Raw genomic sequence first — 6,545 nt, 5'->3', positions numbered from 1 at the left:
TGTGTGTGTGTGTGTGTGTGTGTGTGTGTGTGTGTGTGTGTGTGTGTGTGTGTGTGTGTGTGTGGTGTTTCCCCCATTACCACTTGACAACCAGCGTTGGTTTGTTTACATCCCTATAATATAATGGTTCAGCAAAAAAGACCAATAGAATAAGCAATAAGTACTGGGGGGAGGGGTCAATTTGTTCAACTCAACCCTTCAAGGAGGTGTCCCAACAATGACTGTAGTCCAATGACTGAAGCAAGCAAAATAAAAACAACACAAAAAAATTGTAAGTAGCAATTCACTAGAATTCATTCCAATCTTCTTGAACTCTAATCACTAAGATGAAACAAAACCTAATTCTCTTCCAAAACCCAAGGATCCACATAATCCAGTGTTTATTTCCAATTCTTGTTGTTTAACCCCCCCCCTCCAGGTCAACTCTGCTTGGGCAGACCTATGACCAAAGATACTTCAGTCATGGCCATCCAGTCATTCCATATATTTTGGACAATGTTATCAAATGAATTCTTTAAAGAAATATATTAAAAAAAAAATACATTTAAAAAATTGTTGGCTGTGATTTTATGGCTGTTATTTCTAACAGGTCGAACAGCTATATAATTTCTCTTGTTGGTTCAGTTTTTGTGGTGTTGATTATTTGAGAAATAAATCATTTCTGCCTGATTAGAGCTCAGCACTGCAAGTTAATAAGTCATTCATCAAAACAATAATATTGCTAGTAAGCCAGTGAGGGACCCTTCTGTATAGTTGCTTGACCTGCAAGAAATAGCAGCCAAATCATACTCAAGTCACACCTTACCATTTTTAAAAAGATGGATACATTATATAACATAGCCCTAAGTACGTTAAAAACTAATAAAGAATGCAAACGTCACAGATGGAATGTCTTTGAGTATCATCATTATACAAGTGAGGTTGCTTGATTCTAGCCTTCTGAGTAAAGCATGTCTAGAAACAGTTGAAGTTTGTGACAGAAAATGGATAAGGGTTGGCATAAGAAAATCTGCTTCAACAAATTCCATCTGACCAATGGAAGCTTGGAAAAGTAGACATTAAACTGATGGTGACAAATTAATCTGTCATATTTGCTTACTCAATATTTCTTGGATTGACCAACATAGCAGAGTGCAAGACAGAAGTGCCTCCTTTGTGGTATTTAGTTATGACATCTAAGTTTAAATCTTACTGAAATCACCTCTGTCTTTCATTCATCCAAAGCTGATAAAACAAAACCAAAAAAACGTACCAGTCAAGTACTGAGGTCAATTTAACTAACTGTACCTATCGCCCAATGTTGAAGCCTTTCTGCCAATGTTGGAAATCATTATTACTCTATACTGACATTCCATTTCCTCTCAAGACTCAACAGATAAGATTGTAGTTGTTAAACAAAATTACAATCTCGTTGATTCAATCCACTTAACTGTTATACTTGTAAGGCATTGTTGTTGGTATTGTTGTTGTTATTGTAGCTGTTGTCATTGTTCCATCTTAAAGTTGTCTGATAGCTTCAGTTGCTTCTGGTTAAGCAGATTTGTTTGAACATTTTGATAGAATTTTATTGTTTTATTTTTGTACCACATCGATCCTGGAAGCTTCAAAAGGCTAAAGCAAACACTGACAGAACTGTAAGTTACTGAACAACATCTCGTCAATTATATGTATGTAGATTGCAATAGCAGCCGGTCACAAACTTATTGTTCTGTTGATGAATCAATAGTGGCCAGTAGGTAATGAATTGGTGCTGAACATTATTATAATAAGGTGACATTGTTTTACTAAAATAAATTCCATATATGTAAATAACAGTACACAATGTTTACAAACAGAACAGTAAATGAGAAATAGATTGGTTCACAAGAGATATTTGACAATCATTATTATCATTTCATGTCTGCTTTACCATGCTTACATGAGTTGGATGAGTCTCAGAGTGCCTTGGCTCTTTTCAGAGTCTTCTGTTACCTAGTATTCACAGTAATAGAAAAAAATCACCCAATTTCTGTTGCTGCTTATATCATGTATTTTGGTATAGTTTTTAAGATTTCATAAATAATCCAAACAGAACATAATATAACATAAGGTGCAGGCATGAAGGAGAAAACTTTTCAAATATAAATAAAGTGAAAGCATACATAAATAAACATTATTTTCCATCTTACTATGAATTTTGTTTCATTTTGAAAAATAAAAACTTATTTCATGGTGTATCATCATTTACATTTTGAATTATTTTTGTTTACATTTTGAACCATTAACATATACTTGAGGGCACCAAAACCTTTTAAGTGCTTAGGGCTTCTATGGATCTTAATCCAGCCCTGAGTACTGCCTCTTTATCAAGATGGTAGGGCTGTTATAAACTGGCACTTTGTCAGTTATGACATCAAGTGTTCCAGTCGATTTGATCAACATAACAGCCTGCTCATGAAATTTATGTGCAAGTGGCTGAGCACTTCACAGACATACCTTAACATAGTTCTCACTTTGACATAGAATGTGACAAGGCTGGCCCTTTGAATTATGAATACTATTCACTTTAGTCAGCTAAATGGACTGGAGCAACGTGAAATAAAGTGTTTTTCTCAAGGACGCAATGCACCACCAGGAATCGAACTTGTGACCTAACCACTAAGCCACATGCCTTCACTGGGCTGCTATATATAGACATATTAGACTGCATCCAGAAAAAGGCCATCTTTCTGAGTGTCATAAAGTTGCTCACCAACACATTCAAATCCCTGCCTTCTCTATCTACCATTTCTACAGAAACTTCAGTGGTTTCTGCTTTTCATAGATGGTCGATCCTGTGACCCCACTCCACTCAGGCCGACCTGAATTTCTAGTCTTGCATCCTCTCACCACACGTACTGTGTCTTCTTTTCTAGGCCCCACCACACTGACCTACAGTCAATCCTTCTACCATGAAACATCACTCCTTTATAATTCCCTCTCTGCCTGTTTTTTCCTGCAGTTGTCCACTCATAATTTCTCAAAAGATACATCAACTGCATTAACCTTCTTTGTCCCAGAGGACCTGGAAAGGCCAAACTATAAGAAATAAATATTTATAAAAAAGTACAAGGTATTTATAAAACATAATGCTTTGTCAAATATGTTGGTTGCAAGTTTTGTTATTGATTGTATATTTAATAACAAATTATATTATCTGTTTTATGAAATTCATAAAATGGTATCTACTATTGTGCTTGTTTTATGGTAGTTAACCATTTTACAATATTTTTCTGACCTTAAGTTCCAAGTTCAAATTCCACTAAAGTCAGCTTTGCCTTTCATCCTTTGGGGGTTGATAAAATAAGTACCAGGTGAGCATTGGGGTCAATGTAATCAACTAGCCATCTCCATCAAAATTTCAGGTTTTGTACCTTATAGAAGAGATTATTCTTCTTCTTCTTAGTATTATTATCATTATTATTTTATTGTCTTTGCATAGCTTCTAATGCTGGAAATGTACTACGGTGTCAGCTGTTAACTACCAGTGAACTAAGGTAAGACCCTTATTTTTTGAGTACCATCCGGAGTATTCGAGCAGTCCCAAGCAGTGCTGTTTTCTGCAAGTGTGCCTATTATTATCATTATTAAGGTGGTGAGGAAGCAGAAATATTAGCATATTGGATAAAATGTGTAGTGGCATTTCTTCTAGCTTTAGGTACTGAGTTCAAATTCCACCAAAGTCAACTTCACTTTCATCCTCTCAGCGTCTGTATAATAAGTACCAGTTGCACACTGGGTTCAATATAAGTGACTTCCCCTCTCCTCTAAAACTGCTGGCCTAGAGCAAAAATTATAAAGAATTATTATCATCATGCCAAGTTAAAATTCTGTCTGGATCAACTTTACTTTTCATCATTTTGGGGTAAAAAAAAAGCATACCAGTCACACACAAGAGTTGAGGTAACCAACTTCTCCAACCCCTCAAAAATTTTGGCTTTATTCCATAATGAGAAAGAACTATTATTGTTGTGCTGGTGCCATCTGTAAAATGCACCTGTGCCAGTGCCATGTAAAAAAGTACCTGTGCCAAACTCACATAAAAGCACTCATGCCAGTGTCAAGTAAAAAGCATCTGTACAGGTGTCACAAAAGAAACACCCATGCCGGTGCCATGCATAAAGCACATGTGCAGGTGCCACATAAAATGCACCCATGCTGGCTCCATATAATAAAGCACCCAGCACTCTTTGTAAAGTGGTTGGCATTAGAAAGGGCACCAGCCATAGAAACCACGCCAACACAAACAACTGGAGCCTGGTAGGCTCCTACCAAATTGTCCAGCCCATACTATCATGGAAAATGGATGTTAAATGATGATGATGATGTTGTTATTATCATTATTATTATTATTAATATCCGTGTTATTTCAGACAATTATTATATTCAGAAGAAATAAAATGTAACTAAATGAAAGAAAAAAGTAAATCTCCGAAACTAATGTTTAATTCAATCAAAACAAAGAGAGTGATACATCGCCTACTTCAATAAAATTCTATATAATTAGCCGATAACAAGGATCGTTAAAATAGGAAATTGTAATGAGGCCAAATAAATGACAATATGACAAGAGTAACTAGATGGAATATTAAAAGCAATGAATTCTAATAGAATTAGTAAAACAGAAAATATAACAAAATCTGAATTTATAATTACAGTATCAATAAATATGGTAAATATGAATGAAAACTAAAAAAAAACAATTCATTTTTCCTTCAATAAATATTTAGAATAATTTCAAATTAAAACTGACTTCTAAATCTTGGTTTACTTTGTTTTGTAGTAAAACTGAGATAACAAAAAAAAAAAATAATAATAATAATAAAGATTTCTGTTTTCAGAAGATGTAAAAAATAATATTCATTAGGTTTTCAAGAGAATGGTAAGTCATAACTGTAATTGGTAATATTTGGATGAGTTTAAAATTATTTACGTATGTGAGGAACAAATTAGAAGCAAATAATTGATTAGCCAATTGTTAAGTTAGAAATGAACAGAGAATATGTTTGTTGAGATGACTAGAGACATAGACAACCTTGACATAACACCTATTTATATTTGTCAATCTATATTTATTTACAAACATTGCAAATAAATATTGCCCTTGTTTTGTCATAAGTCAAGCAGATCTAAGATGAAAGATATTCCAGCCTTTATCATTGGAATATGCAGGGCCATCTTAGCAAGAATACAGGACCCTGGACAATTCAATATACTGGACCTACTATGGCAGTAAACCACAACATGGTCTCAGATTCAGTCCCATTTCATGATACATTGGGAAAATGCCTTCTACTATAACCTTAAGCTGACCAAAGCCTTGCGAGTGGATTTAGTAGATAGAAACTGAAAGAAACTGAAAGGCGGCGAGCTGGCAGAAACGTTAACACGCCGGGCGAAATGCTTAGCGTTATTTCGTCTGCCGCTACGTTCTGAGTTCAAATTCCACTGAAGTCGACTTTGCCTTTCATCCTTTCGGGGTCAATAAATTAAGTACCAGTTACGCACTGGGGTTGATGTAATCGACTTAATCCCATTGTCTGTCCTTGTTTGTCCCCTCTATATTTAGGCTCTTGTGGTCAATAAAGAAATAAAAGTAGCGAGCTGGCAGAAACGTTAGCAGGCCGGGCAAAATGCCTACCGGTATTTCATCTGCTGTTACATTCTGAGTTCAAATTCTGCCGAGGTCGACTTTGCCTTTCATCCTTTCGGGGTCGATTAAATAAGTACCAGTTATGCACTGGGGTTGATGTAATTGACTTAATCCGTTTGTCTGTCCTTTTTTATACCCTCTGTGTGTAGCCTCATGTGGGCAGTAAAGAAATAAAAAACTGAAAGAAGCCTATCATGTGTGTGTGTGTGATAGAGAAGCAAATTTCTTACCACATAGCCATGCCAGCACCTAGTAGAAAATGCAAATAGTTATATCTAAATACTACACATTAGTTTTCTGACACTCTAGCAATTTGACCGCCCGTCACCTTCTCTTCTGTTAAATGAATATATTGATTATCTTTCAAAACAACATTTTGATCAAAACAGATTGATATATTGATGAAATATTGATATATTGATGGAGAAATATTTTTTCCCCAGATTAATCCTTAATGATGATGTCTGGGTTATTTTCTTTTAACTTCTACATCAGTTGTTACAGTTATGTCGCAACCAGCTATGTTGCCAAGTGGTTAAGGAACTGGACTCATGATTATGAGTTTAGGAGTTTGATACCTGGACCAGGTGGTATACTGTGTCATTGGGCAAAGACCGTCATTTCAGTCAAGTCATCTGTATTAGGTACCAGTTGACTGTTGGCACTGTCTTCTCTCTCCCTCTGGCTGTTGCATCCTAGGTGTTTTGCTGGATCAAAAATGGAAGTCTGAAAGGGAGCTTATGTATATAGTTGCATACATATACTCCCTTTCAGCCTAAATAGGACATATTTTTACATGGTACATCATCACTTAAAGCCTCTCTCTCTCTCTCTCTCTCTCTCTCTATATATATATATATATATATATATATAT

The 6,545-nt window shown here is 35.4% G+C and overlaps 1 protein-coding gene across 1 annotated transcript in view; it reads right to left on the bottom strand.

Annotated features, from left to right (window-relative positions):
* LOC106883903 (synaptotagmin-14) overlaps positions 1–6,545 on the bottom strand; it is a 153,262-nt gene that overhangs the window by 42,765 nt on the left and 103,952 nt on the right. The gene's annotated exons all lie outside the window — the stretch shown is intronic.

Source organism: Octopus bimaculoides, chromosome 17 (genome assembly GCF_001194135.2).
Source record: "Octopus bimaculoides isolate UCB-OBI-ISO-001 chromosome 17, ASM119413v2, whole genome shotgun sequence".
In the NCBI taxonomy this organism is placed as follows: domain Eukaryota; kingdom Metazoa; phylum Mollusca; class Cephalopoda; order Octopoda; family Octopodidae; genus Octopus; species Octopus bimaculoides.
This window is presented reverse-complemented; position numbering and strand designations above follow the sequence as displayed.